Below are 23566 nucleotides of genomic sequence, written 5' to 3'. Positions count from 1 at the left end.
AGTTTTTAAATGAGTGTATGATTTCTGAATTTTAAAAAGGAATTTATTGCTTCTGTTGGCCATTTACCCTTTGCCATAGTTTATCATTGTTTGCTGGGTAGTTCTAATGAAAATCAGGATTTAATTAAAAATAAATAGGAAGTCTGAGGGGCAAATCAGTACTCTATAAAATAAATCTATTTCAGTGAGTTTCAGATGCATATTCCCAAGCTTTATTTGAAAGCCTAGGCAAGCAGTCATATATGATGACAACAGATTCTTGGGACTTTATCTTAACATTCTTTATTAAAGTTCAATAGCTAAATTGATACTTAATCAAGGGAGTTTAGCTGATAGGGAGAGATCCATTGCTCAGTACTTTGATATTAAACCTGAGTTCATTGATGCCCTTCTGGGCAAATTTTGTTTAAAGAAACTGGTCTTCACAATACAGAAAGCTTGGTAAGTCTTCATAGAGCTGAGGTGTTTGAAATGTGCTGTTATTATCATTTGACCAGCAATTACTTAGAGAATATGAAATGCAAACAACTCAATTAAAAAAAAAAAATCTCTTTGTTAAACTATTAGTATTCTATCCTGAGTTTACTATTTGCATTAAAACTGTTTTGTATACAAATAATGATTAGTTTAAAAATGTGTTCAACATGACAACTTGGAAAAAGTGTTCTTATAGCAGCAATACACTCAATAAAATAAAGGGAAAATATCACAAATAACACAATCCCCAAAGCTATTTCTTTGATTTTATGATTTCCTCATCCTTATTATGATTCTATATTTATTTTCAAATCATAGGAATAAATCAACAATGATATTTGACTAGTTGGAGGAATTTTTTTTTAATAATAGCATTGGGGCAGCTAGGTAGCACAGTGGAGATAGAGCACCAGCCCTGAAGTCAGGAGGACCTGAGTTCAAATTAGGCCTCAGACACTTAGCACTTCCTAGCTGTGTGACCCTGGGCAAGTCACTTAACCACAATTGCTTCTGCAAAAATAATAATAATAATAATAATAATAATAACAACAATAACATTTTATTTTCAAAGTAGGTGCAAAGATATCCTTACAATGTTTAATGTTTATCTTTGCAAAACTTTGTTACAAATTTTCTCCCTCCTTTCCCTGCATCCTCTGCTCTAAAGAGAAAATAATATGTTAAACAGCTGAAATTTTTCTATATACATTTACACAATTATCATGGTGTATAAGAAAAATCAAATCAAAAAAGGAAAAAAAAAAGAAAAAAAAAGCAAATAACATAAAGCTGAAAATCCTATCCTATGCTATGATTCACATTCAGTCCCCATAATTCTCTTTCTTGATGCAAATGACTTTCTATAATAACTCTATTGGAATTAGCCTGCATCACCTCATTGCTGAAAAGAGCCGAGTTAGAGGGAAATTCTAATTTAAAATAAATTATTTTATTTTTTCTCTGTTAATTGCTATATAAAAATGTATACATATATCATTTTTATAATTATTCTCAGTCATGTGGTTACTAAGGTTCTCATTGTCATCCACAGGGGAAAAAATCAATGCCAAATGGCATTACTTGATATTTCTACTTAACATGTTTTATTAAATTAATTAAGGAAATGACTTGCAGGGAAGATAAGTATATGTATATATATATATATATATATATATATTTTTTTTTGCTTGCTAATCTGTTTCCATGTTTTATTTCATTAGTAAAAGATAGGCTCTTTAATGACAAAAAATGGTTTGTTTCAGGGTTTTTTTGTCTCTATGTTCCCATTGTCTAGCATTGTGCCATCCACATAATAGGTGAAACAAATGCTTGTTGGATTTGGAAGTACCTGTACACAATCTTAATGTGGGAAAAGTTAATAATATGAATATCCCCTGGTGGAAATGTTTTCAAACACTGGAAGAAGAAGAGAATATTTGCTTGCTCAAACACTGTGAATATTTTAAAGATTTTATCTTTGCAAATGCTGCAGATTCAATTTAAATTAAAAAAAAAAACATATCTTTTTGTAGTGAGTTAATGGAGAAAGTGTGGCCAGCATGATACTATAATTTTTAAAATTAAGATTAAGTTTTATCTATAACTTTACAAAGGTATGTGTTAAAAAAGAATCATTTCTAACTATAGCTCATTTCTACAGTTTATTTAATGGTACCACAGCTTCTATTTATGATATTATAGAAGATAAGTATTAGATAAGTAAAATTGAGTAATAATAAATATTCTGAGTGCTTTATGTTAATCCATGAAGTATTGGAAATTTGTGGCAATCAATATATTACCTAATTCATCTAAGGATTATTTCAAGACAGATATGGAAAATAACTATGTAGGACAAGAGGGTATGATTGAATACTAATCTGCACAGGAGGCAAGAATATTCCATTTGGTGAAACTACATATTGAAAGAAGGATATTTGAATAAAATGAAATTAGTAATTGTAATCATCTGTGAGAATACATTCCACTACATATACAAATGAACTTAAATACAGAACAAGTCAAATATTGGATAGGTATGTTAGAAATTCTTCTATTCGCAGTATTCTTTTTCAAGTAAGGCCCAAATGAGCCAGAGAAAGAAAATATTCAAAAATCATTTAGCTGAAAAAAAAAATACTATTAAGTTAAAAATGTTAATTAGTTAAGAGGAAAATTATTGTTTTAAAATGGAATATGCAATCAATCAAAAGATTTTTGGTAATTGAGGAAAAAGTTATGAATGAATTTTTAAAATTAAGAAAGAAAAAGCAGAATCCATAAAGATATACATCATGATAACTTGGGGTTGTTGTTGTTGTTGTTGTTGTTGTTGTTCGGTCATTACAGTTATGTCCAACACTTCATGACCCCAGGTGGGATTTTTTGGACAAAGATACTAGAGTAGTTTTTCATTTCCTTCCCCAGGTAATTTTACATATTAAGAAACTGAGTCAAACAGAATTAAATGACTTGACAGGGATTATACAGATAAAAAATATTTGAGGTCAGCTTTTCATTCATGTCTTTCTAATTCCAATCCCAGTGTTCTATCTACTAAACCACCTAGTTGCTCCTTATTCAATGATTATTGCAAAATAAGTAATAAAAATGCCATTAGTAAAGATAGATCATATTAATCATATTAGAAGCAAAGCTCAAATGCCATGGACAAAAGTGAATAAACAATTATGAAAATGTAACCGACCAAGCCACTAATGTTGAAACATTTATTCTTTTTTTGAAAAACTTGCACACTATCAAAAATCATGTGTAATTTCAGTCACAATTACTTTGAGGAAGCAATTTTGTTTACTAATTTGCATAATTTACTTTGTAGGGAAAATTATTTTCTAGTTTTGGTGTAGCTGATTGTGTTTTGTCATTAAGGGACAATCAAGTAGTGAGGTGATGAGTATGCTGCACCTAGAATGAGGAAGAGCTGAATTAAATCCAACCTTCAAACACCACTTATTATTTATGTATCGTTGCATAAGTAATTTAAGCTTTTTCTATTTTAGTTTCTTCATCTAAAAATGCATAGTAGACTTGCTTCTCAAGCGTTTTATGAAAATGAGATAAAGTTTATCTATGAACCTATCATCTATCTTTCCAGGCTTTGTGTCTATATGAATTGTGTTTATATGTGTGTGTGTGTGTTTGCATATTTATACTGCACCCTAAACTTATTTCCTTTCTGTCATTAAGTGCATTACATGTTTCATTAGTCCTAAGAAATTATGCATAGTGGTTATATTTGACATACATTTTTGAGAGCTGGTTTTCTTTAATTGTTCTTATTGTATAAATTAACTGGTTCTGTGTATTCCACTGTTCATTGATTTATAGTCTCCAACATTATTTACTTTTATAATACTTTTATAGGGCATACATTTTTATTCAGATTATTTTTTCTCTTTGCACTATTTTATGTCTTAATTCTTAATGTGTCACTATGATATCTATTTTTCCCCAAAGTATTTTTCTATTACATTCATATGCTACAACTTATTCAACTATTCCCAGGTGTGTGTATGTTTGTGTGTGTATGTGATCGTGTGTCTGTGCATGTGTATTTTATTATCTTAAAAATATTTAATATAAAATCAATGCAGCAAAGATTAGAAGAGAAGCAGAAAATTGGAAAGCATTTATTACAGCTAATGTTTCTGATAAATACCTCATTTATAATATATATAATTAAGCCACATTTTTAGGAACACAACTCATTCCCCAACTTATAAATGGTAAAAGGATATGAACTGGGACACTAATGTATTGTTGGTAGAATTGTGAAATGATCTAACCATTCTGGGGATAGGGAACAATTTAGAACTATGCCCAAAGGGCAATCAAATTTCACATACCCTTTAATCCAGCAATACAACTACTGCATCTATATCACAAAGAAATAATAAAAATATGAAGAAAAACAACATATTACAAAAAAAATTGTAGCATCTCTTTTGGCGATTATAAGGGGTTAGACATTGAGATGCCAATTCATTGTTGAATGACTGAATAATTTGCTGTACATGAATATAATGGAATACAACTCTTCCATCAGAAATGATGAGCAGACAAAAGATTTTTATGAACTGATGATGAGTATTGTATACAGTAAGAGCAAGATTGTGTGATGATGATCAACTATAAGATCTTCTTAGTAATATGGGGATTTTTTTTGCAGGTAAAAACATTTTTTCTATTTCTGTGGGAATAGACCTAGCAGTGCTTGAGTTAGATCAAAGGGGCCCAGAATTAGATTTTTTATTTATTTTTTGTTCCTTTTATTTTGGCATAAATTCTACATTCATTCTTGGGTCCACCAATACTGGTGCAATGTGTCTGTTTCCTTACCATCTCTCTAACATTTTTACTTTTTTTCTTTCTTTCTCTTAATCTGATAGTTATGAGGTAGAATCTCATATTTCATTTGCATAAACAAAATTATCTTCAAAGCCCTATTATTTGAGGTCACTATTAAACGTATCTCCAAAAATATATAAGAGCTGTGGGTTCTTATTACCTGTAAAGAAAATAATGAACCATATTTTTTAGGATAGACAATTGGTCATTTTTTGTTTCTGTTTTAGGGAGTTTTTGACTGCAGGTGGTAAATTTAGCATTTTATTAAGTATTGCCTATATCTCTGATCCATATTGGTATTAAAATTGCTTTGTATGTTTGAATGTACATTCATGTACAGTATTCTATAGGAAATATTATCCTTCAATAAGTCAGTGAGAGTTTCCTAGTATCAAAATAAATATAGCTTTCTATCCCTTATTTATAAGTACTTTTTAATAGCACTTTTCAGATCTTAGCTCTGAATGGTACTTCCACTTAGTAACAAATAACTAATATTTACTAAACTTTTATTATATATCTTGATGAAATGGAGTGTGAATAACATTAGATTGGACCAAAACCATACATAGCAAATCATATTCCTTTTGATTGAGATTTTCACACATATTTTGTATGGCACAGTATAAGTGTTGGACATTGAAGTTGGATTTTTTTTCCTCCTTTGCCTATTCCTATTTAATCCTGTAGATATAGTTTTAATATATATAAACTTTACTTTGGATCATCCTCTTACTTGGTTCCCTTCTCTTATTTTTTGGTCTTCCCTTGAATTTTTATTTTAAATTTATTCATTTAATATTTTTACCCAGTTAATTCAAAACAAATTTTTAAACATTTGTTTTTAAATTTTTGAGTTCTAGGTTCTCTCCCTTATCCCACCTACGATTAAGAAACCATATGTGAAGTTATGCAAAACATTTTCATAAAAGTCAAGTTGTGAAAAAAACAAAATCTCAAACTGTAATGAAAATTAAAAACCCTCAGAAATTAAGTTGAAAATGAGAAATAGCTATAGAAAGGGAGAATGCTATATTTAGACACAATCAGTTCATTCTCTGGGTATGGTTAGAATTTTTCATCATAAGTCCTTCAGAATAGTCATAGATGATTTTCCTATTACAGATAGCAAAGTCATTCACAGCTAGTCATCCCAGAACATTGATATTATTTTATATACAATACATTTCACTTTGCTTGAGTTCTTAGAGGACTTTCCTTGTTATTTTCTTTTCCTTGAAAATATACTGCTCATCATTTCCCATGGAATAATATTCCTCCATAAAAGCACATCATTGCCCAATTAATGGGTATCCCTTCAATTTCCAATTTTTTATTTACCTTGAGAGATGCTAGGAATATTTTTTGTACATATTGGTCATTTTCTTTTTTTTTTCCCCAAATCTCTTTTAATATTCATTTCAAATAGTATTATTGTTAGTTCGAAGGATATGCATGCAACTATAGCCCTTTGGGCACAGGTCATATCTTTTGATCATTTATCAATTCTAATATAGCTTTTTTTTTTTTTTGTAAATTTGACTCAGTTCCCTCTATGTTTCAGAAATGGGAACTTATCAAAGAAACTTGCTTCGAATTTTGTTTTACAAGTTTTACAATTACTATTGCTGTTTCTTTCCCACATTTACTCTTTCCCTCCTGTCATCCTATTCCTCCTCAAAAGTATTTTGGTACTGATCATACCCTCCCACAAAATGCCTTCTCTTGTAGCACCCTTCCCCTCTCCCCCTATTCCATCCCCCCTCCTACCTCCAATTTTCCTGAAATGTAATATAGTTTTATATACCCTTATTGAATATACATGTTATTTTCTTCTTGAACCAATTCTGAGAAAAGTAAGTTTTATTCACTCACCCTCTCCTTTCCCTATTCCCCTCCACTGCATGTTATGGAATATTATGATTCTATGAGAATGTTCAGTAGAATGATTTCAGAAATGCCTGAAGAGATTTACATGGATAGACACTAACTGAAGAGAGTAGAACCAAGAGAACACTGTACAAAGCAATAGCAAGATTATGTGATGATCAACCCTGAGGGATATGACTCTTTTCAACAGAGATGATTCAGGCCATTTCCAAAAAAAACTTGTGATGGAGTGAGTCATCTGCATCTAGATAAAGGTCTATGGCACTAAATGCCTCTTGCCACTTACAATATAAAACCTTTTTCTTGTCTTTTTTTATAGTAGTTTGTACCATTCACTTTCATCCTTTTACTTTCTCCCAGTATATTCCTCTCTCACCCCTTAATTTCATAATTTTTCAAAAAGATATTATTCCTTCATATTCAACTCATACCTGTGCCCTTTGTGTGCATATATATATATATATATATATATATATATATATATATATATATATATATATTCCTTCTAATTGTCATAATAATGAGAAAGTTCTAATCAATTACAAGTATCATCCTCCCATGTAGCAATGTAAATAGATAAACTTTTTAATATCACTTTCCTTTACTTCCTTATGTTTCTCCAGAGTTCTCTATTGGAAAATAAAATTTTCCATTCAGATCTAATATTGTTATCACAAATGTTTGAATATCATCTATTTCATTGAATAATCACCTTTTCCTCTGAAAAAATTATACTGATTTTTTCTGGGTAAGTGATTCTTGGTTGTAATCATAGCCCCATTGTGCTTCACAATATCATATTCCAAACCTTCTGATTCTTTAATGTAGAAGCTGCTAAATCTTTTGTTATCCTGAATGTGGCTCCATTTTACTTGAATTATTATTTACTAAATGGTTGCAATAATTTCTCCCTGGCCAGGGAGTCTCAGAATTTAGCTATAATATTCCTGGGAGTTCTCATTTGGAGATTTTTTTAGGAGGTGATTAGTGGATTCTTTCAAATTCTATTTTACCCCCTAGTTCTAGAATATCAGGACATTTTTCCTTGATAACTTCTTAAAAATGATGTCCAGCTTCTTTTTTTTGTTCATGACTTTCAGGTAGACCAATAAATATATATTTTAATTCTCTCTCCTTAGATCTATTTTCCAGAACAATTGTTTTGCTAACAAAATATTTCACTTTTTATTTTTTTTTAATTTTGTTTCATTCTTGAAGTCTCATTGAGTCATTCACTTTCATTTGTTTAATTCTCAGTTTTAGTGAATTATTTCTATTATTTTTTTAATGTCCTTTTGCATGTGGCCAATTGAACTTTTAATTGAGGTATTGTCTCCATTGGATTTTTTTTTTTTCATTTCACAAATTCTGTTTTTCAAGAAATTGGTTTCTTTTTCAAATCTATTTTGTAAGGAGTTATAGGCTTTTTTTCATTTCACTAAATCTATTTTAAGGAATTATCTTCAAATAACTTTTGTTTCCTTTTCCCAACTCTCTTGCAAACTTGTCATTTTCTTTCCCCATTTTTCTTCTATTTTTTAAGATCATTTTAAAAATTTTCCAAGAGAGCTTTGTGAGATAGGACCCAACTCATATCACATGTTGGACCTTCATTTGGAAATTAGTTACCTTAATGGGGTTTGAGGTCTGTTCTCTTTCTCCATAAAAGCTATCTATGCTCAGAGTTATTTTTGCTTTTCTGCTCATTTTTTTAAAGGTTAATGTCTGCTCATAAGGCAAAGGAGAGATTGTCCCAAGCTTTCTTTACAGACTACAGCAGCTTTAGGCTGGTGACTTCTTTCTTGTACTGTGTGGGCGTGGCCAGGTCCCCTGTTATGCTAGGGTTCAGAGGCTCATTATTTGCTTTTTGAATTTGCATTGGATGTCTCACAGCTAATCTGTTGATTCACTAGTTTATAACAGAACAGAGTAGCCAAAACTTCTGTATTTTGGCTAAGATTATAGATTCTCTTTGCACTGTACCTGTGCTTGCCACCTCCCCACCCCTCTCACCATGCTCAATTGAAACAGGTCTTTTCTGAAATTCTTCCAAAATATCTTCTGCTGGAAATTTTTCTCTAAATATTTGTGGATTTTGTCACTCCAAAACCTGTTCAGAGGCTTGATCTGGTGGTTATTTGAATGACACCAGAAGGATCTCAGATAAAATGTATCTACTCTCTGCTATCTTGCCTCCACCTTCCAATTTTACTTTTAAGGCAATCTTCCTATTAATATTTTTTTTTGCATTTCTTTTTGTACCACTCTCAATTCTTTTTCTGACATTTTCTTCTATCTCTCTTATTTGATTATTAAAATCCCTTTTGAGTTCTTCCATGGCCTAAACTTAATTTCTATTGTTCTTGGGGCTTTGGATGTAGAACCTTTCACTTTGTTACTATCTTCTGAGTGTGTATTTTGATCTTCCTTGTCACCATAATAACTTGAAATCGTCAGAATTTTTTTTGTCTACTCATTTTTTAGGGTATTACTCAAGTTTTAACAATCTTTGTTAATGTAGAGTTCCGTTTCTAGAATGGAAGGTGCATTGTCAGAATATTCAGGGATTTTGTGCATCTCTTTTCTTCCCTGGAGCTGTTAGAAGGATCCTTACTCAATAGTAAATGTACAATCTAGTGTGCTGGTCTGGGATGGAACTCCTGACCCAGGCTTCACTGAAGCAGCTTGGGCTGAGATTGCATATTGGACTTCCAGTATCACAGATCCTCTCCATTGACCTTCTGAGTCTTCCTTGATTTTCCTGTTCCAAGGGACCCAGAAACCTGCAGCACTGCTGCTGATACAGAGGTCCTGCAGGGATGCTGGGGTCTAGGCCAGCTGGGATATGTTAATGTAGTCCACATTGAGATAAAGTGCTAGGTTTCAATAGTGGTTCCCCAGACATTTTCTGCTGACCTTCCAAGTCCACATTGATGCTACCAGTATTACTGCCCATGCAGAGGTCTGACTGAGGCCAGATCTGGGTCAGAGTCTGGGCTGGGTTTGAGGTTGTGCTGAAATGGTCTGCACCCAGACTACATGCTGGACTCTCACTCTGGTGTCATAGAACTTTTATGCTGCGTTTTTAAGTTGGCATTAGCTGGAAATTTTTCTACTCTGTCTTTTGAGGTGTTCTGTTATTCTAGAATTTGTTTATAACCTTGTTTAAATTAATTTGGAGCAATATGGGGAAGAGGTTGGGCAATTTCTTCCTTTTACGCTGCCAAATTGACTCTGTCTTCCCCTCTTGAACTCTTAAAACTTCTGAATTTTTATTTTATCTTGTGGCCTATTCTAATGACTATAGAATTCTTTATAGGATGGGCCATGGATATGCATCTCTAAAAACAGTCCTAGTCCCTTATTCTTAAGACTGTCATTGTCTCTTAGCATTTAACTCTTGGTCAAGGGACTATGTGGGAAGAAATGTGAATACGTAATCTACTTGGGAATGTCTCATAATAGAATATTTCAAATTTCTTTGTTATAATCACTATCAAAGATATATTGTGTTTCCAAAAGGTTTTTAAGATAAAGAAATAATTTGACTTAAAACAATCTTTTAAGAAAAGACTTCACAGAGATTTATATCTGCATCACTAGAATCTTTAAACATATTTATGACCAATATTCCCCTATATTTTTTTGAATGTTAGCCAGATAAATTATGCATTTATTGAAAGGCAACTTGCACTCCATACTTCCATTGTGATTTTCACAAATACTTCCTTGTGTAGACTACTAGCTTCTTTTAAGCACATTGATTCTCTAAGTGCTTGCTTTTTGCCTATTTCCCACAGATTTTGCTCCTTGTTATGTACTCAGCTACTTATTATTCACTCTTTTTGTCTAATTCAATGTCCACATTGATTTAAGATGTCCTGCTATAGTAGTACAAAGCTCACTTTTAGAAAGCACCTATTTTGAGACTGTTTTAAATTCAGACAACTCTTCATCCAGTCTCAGAAAACATATAATTCATCTAAGACACATGGCTTAGGGGAATAAAAATCTTTTTACATATCAATAGGAATGTTAAATTCAACTACAGCACTTTTTCCTTGTTCTGGAAAGATTTGTTAGTTGAAGAAACGACTTTGTCCCAATTATCACAGAGATTATGACACACGCCTGCTCTTTGTGTAGAATACATATTGCCCATATTAGGACATGAAGGTTTAAAAGTATGTGTGTCACTAAAGAATACTATAAGCAATAAAATGTATTTATATTGTGTGAGAGGAAGAAATTGGACTGTCTTAAAATTTTAAAATTCCATGATACTATAAAAAAAATCTCAATTTATTTCTTGACACAAAATAAAAGATGTTAAGTGAAAGATTGCAATGAGTTTTAAACATAAAACAAAGAATTTTCTTTTATAAGAAAATATTTTTAATTCTTAACGTAATAGAGAATCACTAAAGTTTGCTGAGATGGAATATGAAGATTGACCTAGTTGGCCCTGTGTTTTTGAAAATTATTTTGACTGTTAAATAAAAGATAAACTGGAATAAGAAGAAAAGCTTTCAGGAGACAAGTAAAGAGGGTCTTCATAAGAGTGTTAGCTGTGTGATATTATAAGTGATATTGAAAAGATATAAATAAAAAGATTTGACAACAGGCTAAATATGTAAAGTAAATGCGAGAGATGAGTAAAGAATGACACTCAAGCTGAAAGTCAGGGTGACTGAGAGACTGCCAACAGCTATAGACAAGTTAGAAAGCAAGAGAATTTTAGGGAAACATTACATGTCATTTATTGGATATGCTGACTTCAAGATTTGTAAAAGATATTTAGCTTAGAATATCTAATAGTTATTTTTTGGTTTTGTATTCAAGGTCAAGAGAAAGACTATAGCTGGATAAAAAGCCTGAAGATCATATTCACAGAGATAATTGAATTTGTGGCATCTGAAAAGACTATGAAATAAGAGAGGATAAAGTGAAAATAAAAGATAGCACAGGTCAGAGCCTAGGGAAACACTTATATTTAGTGAGAATGATCTAGAGAAAGATCAACAAAGGAGACTAAGGATGAGTGTTCAAATAGGTGGAAGGAGAATTAGAAGAAAATGTAGAAAGAGTAAAAAAAGCATAGAAATGGTATTCTGGAGAAGTTGATGAAAAATATTAACGCCTGTAGAATGAGAATTAAGAAAAAACATTAGATATAAAAATTAGAAAGCATTGTCATATTTGGAGTAAATGATTTTAGTTGAATGATTAAATTAGGGATTACTTTGTTTTAAAAAAAAAATTGCTATATGTGAAGCACAATGCTAAGGGAAGGAACATAAACACAAGTAGAAAGAAAGATAAATTCTGCCTTAAGGAGTTTATATTTTAACAGAAGAAAAGAAAACATAAAAGTGAGCTGGAAAGTAGGGAGTTGGTACAAGGATTACAGTGCAAGTAGCTAACTCACTATTGATTAGAGAAGAGAAAATTAAAACAACTCTGAGGTAGTACTTCATACCTCTTAGATTAGATAATAGAGCATAAAGAGAGATGGCAAATGGTAGAAGGGACATGGGGAAAAAAAGAGACATTAATGCATTGTTGGTGGAGTTGTGAACTGATTTAACCATTACATAGAGCAATTTGGTACTATCTCCAAAGAATATAAAACCAAGCATATTACTATTAGATATATATCCCAAAGGAGATTACAAAAAAAGAAAAGAATTTATATCAAGAAAAGAAATTTTGTGCAAGAATATGTATCAAGACCTTTGGGGGATAGAGAATTGGACATAGAAGAAATGGCTATTAATTGGGGAATAGTTGAACAAATTGTGCTATGGGAAATGATGAGCAGAATTATCATAAAGAAATATGGAAAAAAGTGAAATGTACAATGTAGTGGTATGTTATAATATGATCATCTATGAATGACTTAGCTAATCTTAATGATCCAAGACAACTCTGAAGGACTTATGATGAATAATGCTCTTCAGCCCCAGAGAAAGAACTAGTGGTATCTGAATGCAGACTGTATCACACTTTGCAAACGTTGTTTTATTTGAGATTTTTTTTGGTCTACTTTTTACAACATTACTGCTATGAAAATATTTCGTCTGACTACACATGTATAACATATCCAAATGCTTGTTTTCTCAATGAAGATAGGGGTTAGAAAGGAAGAAAGGGGGAGAATCTGATACTCATAAGATCTAAAAATTAATATTTAAAATTGTTTTTACATGTAACTTGGGAAAATAAAATCTTAAATTAAAATTAATAAAGTGCAAGAAGCTGGAGGACTTAAAAGCAGAACTATCTTAGTGATAGCGATAGCTGACATGGGTATTTTCTCAAGTGGAATTTTTTTTAATTTAAATAAAGTCTACTGTTATAGGGAGATCAACAGCAACAAAGATACAACCATCATGAGTAGGCCTCTTGGGCAGAGGTAAAAAACTAATTAGAAAAATCTGGACCCTGGAAAGGCATGATCCTTTACAAGGGGATTCTTGTTCATCAGTTTGTATACTGAAGGAATGGTTTTAATAAGGTTATCTGAACTCTTGGTTTTTTACTCACCAAAATCTTTTTTATCCTCTCTCTTTTTTTCTTTTTAATTCCAAATATGTGCAAAGATAATTTTTAACATTTGCCTATGCAAAACCTTATGTTCCAAATTTGTCTTTCTCTCACCCTCCCTCTCTCCTCTTCAAGACAGCAAGCAAATTGATTTAAGTTAAACATGTCAGCACAATTTTAATACACAGGTAAAGTGTACACATTTCTACCTATCAATAGAGATTATTTGGTTGATATTTCATGTATATTGTACTGAAATTAATTAAACACAATGTACAAAGAATAATAATACAAAATCCATACTGAAGGGGGATAGGCAACATATTCTCCCTGGGATGTAATTTTCCTCATTTATGAAATGAGAGATTTGACTATATGAATGCTTCCTGATGTTTCTACCCCCAAGTTTATGGTTCTATATTGTGTGCCCCAAAATGTTATAGAGACAGTATCATCAAAGACATATTTTTCTGAAAAATGAGATCCAGTAATCATCTAACAAAAGTGTAAGGTATAAAATATGCAATTGGTTAGAGACAGATATGTACCTGATGTTGAAAGAATAAAAAATAAAGAAAAAAGAAGAAAAAATAAAGCATACACACCCAACTTATGTTTTGAGAAGAAAAACCTGAGATTGAATTCTGCTTTAGGTACTCACAATTTTTCTGATTCTGTCAAAATCACAAATTCATGCTAATATGTTTCCTTATTTGTAAAATAAAGACATTATAATAACTTCCTTAGAGGGTTATTGTGAGAACCAAAACATATATATGTTAAAATAATAATTAGCAATTTAAACTCACAAAAATTTTATAAGTAACATTATTGAGAATTTGAAAAAAAAAGAGTTGGGAATCACAGTAGTATGTGATGGGGGAGGCTGTTTTGTGATATGAAACTTATACAGTAAAGAAATCATAGAGCCTTGGAAAAATTGAAGAGAAAGTATGCAACTTGCAAAGATTTCTGAAGGATATATATATATATATGTATATATATATATATATATATATATATATATATATATATATATATATATATATATATATATATATATATATATATATACATATATATATATATGAGTATGTTAAAATAGTATAACTTTGGAAACAAGATTTGCGATGCATTGTCAACATTTGATCACTATCAAATGAGATAATATGTCATAATGGTCTGAATATAGGCCAAGTCACATCTTTAAGAAAAAACAGCTTGCATAAGACCTTAGTATAAGATATAAATTGGTGCTATTCTGGATGTATATATTCTAAGTATTTTTAAACATGTTTCTTTTGGAATGTATGATACACATTTGAACCAATAATGTATTATAATATTTGATAAATTCTTTACAAATTGTAAAGTACTTCATCACTATAAAGATTATGATGCTGTTCTTGCTATTAACATCACTAGTTTCATCATTATTTTTCAGATAAGAATTGCTTGTTTTCCCGTCATTAGTCTACTCAAACTTATGAAAGTGAGTTTCCTGTATTCAGTTTTTCTCCATCCAAATCGTCCTTTACTTGTCTATTAGTTTATTCTAAAATACTTCTTTCATGTCATCTTTTCTTAAATAATCCTCAATAATTGAATAATCTGTAGAATCAATGCCAGAATCCTCAGTATTACAATTCAAGGCCTGCCATAATAATATTGTTTAGCTAAACACACTTCCTCCAACTTCTTTGCTTTCTACTTCATGCAAAATAGTGTTCCTCAGTACCCTACGTGTATTTATTAGCATCAAAGTATATAAAACATTCATATGTTTCATTCTGTTGCTAATCCCAATTGCCAGTAGCCTCTGTCCAAGCACAATTAAAAAGGTCTCCTCTTCCATTATACCTACCCTTCTAGAGTGTATACATGCAGGCTAACACCCAGGTTTTGTATAAAAGTTTCTCTGAATTTACCATGCTATAAAGTTATGTGCTTTTATGTCAAAAACTCAGCAACTGATTTTATTGTATATTATTTTGATCTATTTCTTATCTCCCTAATAAAAAAGACTAAAAACTTCCCAAGGGCAGAGATGATATTTTATATATCTTATTTTTCTCTACAGAACATGCAGGTGCACACATATGCTTCCAGAATGATGTTCTTTCTCTCCTTTTTTTTTTTTTAATTTTGTTCTTTTCTGTGTTTAGCAAAAGTCTGTTGCTCTTTTCTTTTTTCTTTTTATTTCTCCTTTGTTTCTTCCTTCTCTAACTCCCTTCCTTCCTTCCTTCCTTTCTTCCCTTCTTTCTTTTCTTCTTTCCCTTCCTTCTCCTCTCCTTTAGCTTCATTTTTCTTTCCTTTCTTCATTCCTTTCTTCTTTCTACTTTCTTTCCTTTCTTTCCCTTTTTGTCTTTTTCCCCTTCTGTCTTCCCTTCTCTTTTTGTTTTCTATTTTTCTTCCCTTTATCTTAATTTCTTTCTGTGCTTCTACCCTTTGTTGTTCTTTGTTTCCTTCTTTCTTTCTTTCTTTTTACTACCTTCCTTCTTTGTCTCCTTTCTCTGTCATTTACTCTCCTCTCTCTAATCTTTTATTTATTCTCCTGTTTCATTTCCTCTGCTATTTTCTCTTTCTTCCTCTTTTCCTTCTTTCTTTTCTCCCTCCTTTCTTACAACTTCCTTCCTTTCTTCCTTTCTATTTTTACTTACTTTTACCATAATCTCCCTTCCATCCCATCTCTTCATTATGAAAAAAAAAAATGTTTGTGTACTCTTTGCCAATCTAATGGGTATATGGTGAGGTTTCACTATTATTTTGATTTGCTAGTCACTTGGATCATTTTTAAATCATATTGCTATTAATGATTTGTCTTTTTTTTTTTTTTTTTTTTTTTGAGAACTACTGCTCATATCCTTGGCCATTTATCTATTATCTATTGAGGAATGGCTCTTTTGTTTATACAATTAAATTAGTTTCACATATATCTTTTAAATGATATCTTGATCAGAGAAATTGCCCCACATTTTTCCACAGGTAATTTTTCCTTCTAAATTAATTACATTCATTTTGTTTCTATAAATGCTTTTAAATTAAATGTAACCAATTATCTGTGATTTTTATTTTACTTTTTTTACTCATGAACTCTTTCCTCTAAATCATTGACAATGATTAAAATAGATCTTCTTTCTAGATAATAATTATAATTATACTAACATTTATGTTGATCTTAGTGGGTGCTAGATATTATGCTGAGCCTTTTATAATTATTATAGCATTTGGTACAATAATTCTCAAAAGTATGTATTACTTTTATTATTATTAACTCCATTTTACAGATGAAATAACTAAGTTAGTAAATAGAAGTTAAACTATTTACCCAGAATACATAGCAGTAAATATCTGAGGCCAAATCAGAATTCATCTTCTTCATTACAGGTACATTATTTTATGTGAAACTTAGCTGCATTTACTTACTAGTCTAATGGGCCATTGGTAATTACATTACAGTTATTAATCATCCCAGATAACACCAAGATATGTAATGTTAGTAGGTAGTCTACCCATCTTTTCACAGATAGGTCAAGCACTATTTTGCTTTATTTGTTATAATAATTCAATATGAAGAATGACAAGCAAAGATTATTACTCTTTTTGCAAGCCTTCTGTAGGAGATCAAAAAAGGAAATCTCTCTAACTTTTTACATAAGCCAGTTGACTAGAACATCTCTAAGCTCTTCAAATCTAGAATTCTTAGATTCTAACTCAGCATTAATATAATGTGGTGTTCTTTAAATTAATGCATCAAGAAGAGTCATAAAAACAAAAGACTCATACTTCATACTATATCTGAGGATTATATTATACACTGTGTCAGCGATGTAAGCCAGCTGGTCGAATGTATTATGGGGAGATATTATTAAAATACTTAAAATATGTATTTTTTCCAGAAGACTCAAACTATACAAGAAGAATAAGGTATAGTCAGCATTCTTTTAGTAACTTGCCAAGCTCAGCATGTGCTTACTAGATTTTAATGGATTCATTTGGAAAAGAGCAGTGCAAAGTTTCAAATGCAGTTTAACACATACTTGATTTTTAATTTTAGTTTCCCATAGGGTAGTAAAACTATAAGTTATTTCATTTTATATTTTACTTATTTCAATAGTATTTTATTTTCCTAAGTGCATGTAAAGATAATTTTTAACACTATCCATTTCTGTAAGAATTTGAATTCCAAATTTTTTTCTTCCTCTCTTCTCGGCCCTCTCCCCAAAACAGCAAGAAATCTGATATATGTTATACATATACAATCATTTTAAATATTTTTTTTTACTTTTGACATCATATTTTTCCTCTCATGCTTATATCTGATAGTATTAATCAATCAGTAAGTATTAAACACTATTTATTACACTAAATACTAAGCTGCAAGATGAGAATAAAAGTGAAGTGAAAGAAACCATTCTTGTACTCAAGCCTCTTACATTCTAACAAGGGAAAAATACACACATATTTATATATATGTAATTGTATATAAATATATATGTATATATATTCATGTATCTATAACTTAATCACGCATGAATATATGTACGTAAAAATATATGTATATGTAGATATAGATAGATACGGATATTTCTCTCTCTCCCTCTCTCTTCATATATATATATATGTACATATACATATGAATATATATGTATATATGTACATATATACATATATATATATTTATATATGTATATATATGTATGTGTGTGTATACATTATTAGTCTCAGAAAAAATATAAAGAGAATAAAACAAAATAGTTAAATAATAGGTAATGGTACAATGCTATCAATTGGAAGGGAAAAGGAAAATTAGAGCTTAATTTTAAGGTAAAGCTTAACATGAGTCTTAAAGTAGGAGAGGGATTATTTTTGGTGGAGGTAGGAAGGAGTATACTCCAAACATGGAGAGCAAAGGCAGCTAGGTGGCTAAATGGATAGCATCTAGAATCAGCAAGTCCTAAGTTCAAAACTAAACCCAAACATTTATTGGTTGTGAGTATTTTATTCACTTCTGTGTTCTTTCTTTTATTTTGTGTAAAAATAAAATAATAATATTAACCACTTGAGGTTGATGAGGATAAAATTAAATAATATTTTAAACGATTTGTAAACCTTAAAGAACCATATAAATTCTTGGTTTATTGTTATTATCATTAATTATCATTTACAAAGGTATGGATAAAGAGATAGATTTTCCTAAGGAAGAATGAAAGGCTGAAAGGCTGTTGCCTGAATCTCAGGCTATAGGAGGGAAAAGATTTTTCAATGAGAATAGAAATTGAGTCTACATCATGAAAAGCTTTAAAAGCTAAATCAAGGAGTACATTTTGCCCCATAGCCAAACTCCTTGTTGATGTGGTATAGTTTGTTTTAGTCTTTATATCTACAACAGATTACCACAAAATTGGTGTTTAGAAAAAAAAAATCAGTTGAAAATAATTGTCAATATTCTACAAGAATACTTTCATATTCAAGAAGCTCAATGTCTCAAAAAGCATTGTGTTTGATTTCCAAATAGCTATAATCTTTTCACAATTCTTTCTTATGCCACACCAAAATATAAAGGCATTTAACAGTTGCCTACTTCTTTGACTATGCTGAAATGACATACAGCAAAATGAGTATTTCTTTCCTATGAAAGCTTTTGAGATATTTGAAGGGAAAAAAAATAATATACCTACTCCTATTTTTACCCGAGAGTAAAAGGCCTTCAATTTCTGCAACCATTTCCTATCTGTCATATACACTTCACCATTCTGATCAGGTTTCTCTGGATGATCTTCAATTTTTCAAATTTCTTGTTAAAGTAAAATCACAAGACAGAACTTTAAATGTTCAGTTTTATAGGGTTAGAAGTAGAAAGTATTCCACTTCTCAGGCAGTTGAACCTCTCCTGTAGAATTTTAGATTAAGATAAAAGCCTAGAAAGTTTAAATGACTTTTTTGATTATTACAAGCAGTGACAAAGCCAGTTTTCAAACAAAAGTCATTTGCCTCTAAATGAATGTACTTCTAAAATATATCTCTTAATATACTCTAAATATGATCTGACCATGTCAGAGCATAGTGAGACATTTGAATCCTTTTTTTTTTTTCTAAACTCATGAAGAGATTGCAAGCCATCAAACCTTCTCTCCTCACACAAATCATTTTTTTCATGTGAACTGTTCTGATACTCCGATACTCTATCTTATGCTTGGAAAGTTTCGGTGCTTGTTTATTTTTACATTTAACTGCAATTTATATTGCTTTTCATCAAATTTACTTAGATTTCGCACATTGTTCTAAGCTTTCAATATCTTTTTTTGGATTTTTTTTATTTAGTTTAGTGATTTAGTTATACTTTTCAGTTTTATTTTATCTGTAAATCTGTTATGCCCTTTATGTCACTATTCATTTATTAAAATGTAGAATAAGGGAAGGTCAAGTTCAGACCTCTACTGAATATCACTGAATACCACCTGAATCTTGGTTGTCACAGACTTATGTATTATTACGTATAGAATATAATAATAGTAATATAGAACTTGGAGATGGATAGAATTTTTTAAATCCACTTCATCTGTCCATTTTACTCATGAGTAAGTTTTGATCCAGAGGTGAGGGCCTTTGCACATTATATGTTGAAGTCCCAATTTGTTATGAATTCACTTAATTTTATTATTGTTACACATCTCTATCTCATTCTCAATACTGCTACGACTGCAAATATCATCCTGAAAATCAGATATGTTCTTTTGCATTTCTATTCAGCTTGGAACAAAATAATTCATTTTGTTCATGGGACATTTCAAATTTTTGAATGCTCTTACATAGAAATGTATCATTTCTTCCCCTTAATATTCTTCTAATGCCTTGTTTAATGTTTCATACAGAAGTTTGCAATTTCTATCTTATTGATTATAGTTAGTGACCCTTGTATCTCACTTATGTCTACAAGAATGCTGTGATCCCATCCACTTCTAACATTAAATGATTCTAGGAATAAAATTCTGCCTTTTCTGTCTTTAGCTCCATTTTCCTTTCTACTTCACCAAATCTGACCTTCATGATTATTTTTGTTGTTACAAGTATGGAAAGGATATTTAACAGTGTTAAATAATGTTATGTGGGAAGTAAATATAAATATATTGTAATAAGGTAGGAAGAAGTTTTCATTACCATCTTTTATATGTAACAACACATGACCTTGAATTTTTTATGTAGATGTATTATGAAAACTTTTTTTTTTTTCCTGAGCATCTTTTTCCTGAGTTTTCTTGCTTGCAAAATAAGATGTAACTGGCATAAATTTAGGAAAGTTATGGTACATATAAATAAACTATAGAGGTTGACATTAATTTTTTTAGGGCAGACAACCCTAAAATTATCTAAAGTTTAAAAATTTAATCCCTTATATTTAAAGCCCAAGAAAGATGTATCTAACATCAAAGTCACAGTTAGTTGCCATAATTTCATACCCTTGAGTTGGACAGCTGGCTCCCAAAGATGAAGCATGTAATAAAAGTATTCTCTGAGACCTTAAGGGATGTTAACACAATTTTTTGCTAGGATGGGAGTAGTTTTCAAGCCCAGAGAAATTTTTAAAGACTGATTCATTTTTCTCTTAATTTTAACGTATTCAGAAATGTTTAGTTAAACATGATGCATTCTTGGTCCAATTTACTAAACTGATACCAATTGACAATTATCTCCAATGTCTATATTGCCATCTACTTTGAGCTTTTCTGTTTCTGACTTCTATAATGTTTATCTTTCCTTTAATTTCATCTTCTTCTTATTTAATTCTGTACTGATGTGGATTCAGTTTTTTTTTTTTATTAAAATATTAACATTGCCTAATCGATACCCATTTTCTCTTACCTGTTGTGATCTAATGGATCTTTCCCTAGCTCTCAGCTACAGGTAGCTTATTCTCTCTCCTCAGGGGAAAATTCTTTGTTCTACACATGTACCTCAAAGAAAGTATACAAATTCCCCTTTCTAAAATATTTAAAGGGAATAAAAGTATTTTGCATACATTTGCATACTTATATATTTTGCATATATGTGCATACTTGTGTATTTACTTTCCTCACAAGAGTTCTAATATTGATATTATATGATACATGATGCTGATTTTACAAATACTTGAGGACTAAAAGGATACCACAGTAGAAACTTTTTTGTTTCTAAAAACTCTCATTTTATTATGTTTTCCTTAATGTCTTTAATTAACAATAAGGTATCATAATAATATTTGAGTAGAAAGCTATAGGATGCTGTTTTCCCCTATTTCATGTAGTTCTGTTGAAATAACCTATATTTCTGTAAAGTACTCTTCTTGCTTCTATTTTGAGCTTTAAAATGCTACTTACCTATCCTCACCACATTCAATTTTTCCACTAAATATTTACTCATAGGATATGTATTCCATAGTTTGTTTTTTTAACACTTAAATTTTTTACAAACTGTTTTCCTTATAATTAAGGAAATAGGTAGTGTATCTCTAAGAGTCCAATTTCACAGGTGACGAAACTAAAAGAGAAGTTAAATAATATTTTCTCAAGATTTTAAACTAGGATGTGGCAGAAATAGGACCTTTATCAATATCTACTGATTTTGAATATACTATAATTTCTAGTATTCTGTTGCTAGTCTATTATTTTTTTTAATATAGAAATAAAATGAAAGATTAAAAAATTGCTTTGAAGAAGATAGCATTTTAACAATGAAGCAACTAAGGAAGATCAAGAAAAACAATTCCTGTAAGAAAACAAACAAACAAAAAAAACATAAATCAAAAGAAAAAATATATATTTTTTTATTTTTACATGCTAAAATGATTAAAATGTGTCTTTAATATAGTCAAAAAGCTCATAAGATGTTGTCTATTCTACCAAAAATAGATATGACCCAGTGCTTGAAATTGTATCACTATATACATGGCACTGAGGAATAGTGGCAGAAGGGACAATCTTAAAGTTAGGAATATTTTATTTCAAATTCTATCTCTAATATAAAATTGTTATCTCAGTGACATTTTTTGTTTGTCTTGTTTCAATATATTCACTTATGTATTATTATAAAATTAATTTATTTTTAAATAAACAAAAACATTTCTCTTCTCTTACTCCTATCATTCATAAGAGGTAGAAAAAGAAAGGTTATTATTTGACTACTTGATTTTCTGATCAAATTTATATAACTATAAATTATAGAGATTTTTGTACCAGAAAGGAAGTTACCACAACCAAAAAATGCCTGCAATGATAAAATTATAGAAATAAAACAATAAAAAGAACTTATGACAAAGGTTTATATATATATATATAGTATATATATAATAACAAATATAAAATAAAAATAAAAAATAAATAACATCATCTTCTGATAGAGTTTAAAAAATTCTGTAAGACAAGTAATGCCTTGCTATTGTTTTTTTTTAATAAGTTCAGCATTCAAACTTTTGCAAATTCAAATAAAACAAATGGATTTTTGTAAATGAGTAAAAGTATTTGGAGCCAAATATAGTGATGCTTCTGCCTACAGTCTTGGTTACTGAGGAGGTTGAGGCTGAAACTATTGCTAATAGATCACTTCAGTTTTGGAATCCTGTCCTACTGAGACTTAAAATGATTGATGTCTATACTTAATCTGGCCAGAAGTTTAAGATGAATCCACATTGCCTAAGGAAGGACAAAATATCCCAGTCTGAAACAAAGCAGGTTGAATCATGAAGCATAACCAATCAGCAATAGAATCAGGTTTGGGAGCTGCTACTGAACTTCTGGCACAGGCAAGATATGGAGACAAGACATAGTATAAAAAAGAGGATGTAGGTTCATCTTTTATAAACATATTGAAAGCATATTCATAACAACTTTGATATGTCTATTTTCTTGTTCCCATAGAATTGCTTTTGCAACAGTTTAAATTATTTGCAATATGTGTAGTTTAGCTGTTATGAATATTCAGTAAAATAACATCTTTTAAAAACATTGCTCTTAAAATATTATGGATTTATGTCATGTTCAGTAGTTGTAAACTGATCTCTGTAGTAAGGTAGTCTCTGGACTCAAAAGAACTTATTTGTTGAATTCTCAAGATTATTTGGGTTTTACATATGGAAGCTGGGCTCTTATCTCTTAGTTAATAAAAAAGTAGTAAACTTGTGGAATAAATTATAATTCCAGTCATTTGATCATATCTTTCTAAACATCTACTAAATTCAGAATTTTGCAATCTATACAAACATCTTCTTTTCTTCTACTTTATGATATAATCTTTACTTGTGAATAAGTCT

The sequence above is a fragment of the Sminthopsis crassicaudata genome, chromosome 1 (genome assembly GCF_048593235.1).
Source record: "Sminthopsis crassicaudata isolate SCR6 chromosome 1, ASM4859323v1, whole genome shotgun sequence".
NCBI lineage: Eukaryota > Metazoa > Chordata > Mammalia > Dasyuromorphia > Dasyuridae > Sminthopsis > Sminthopsis crassicaudata.
This window is presented reverse-complemented; position numbering follows the sequence as displayed.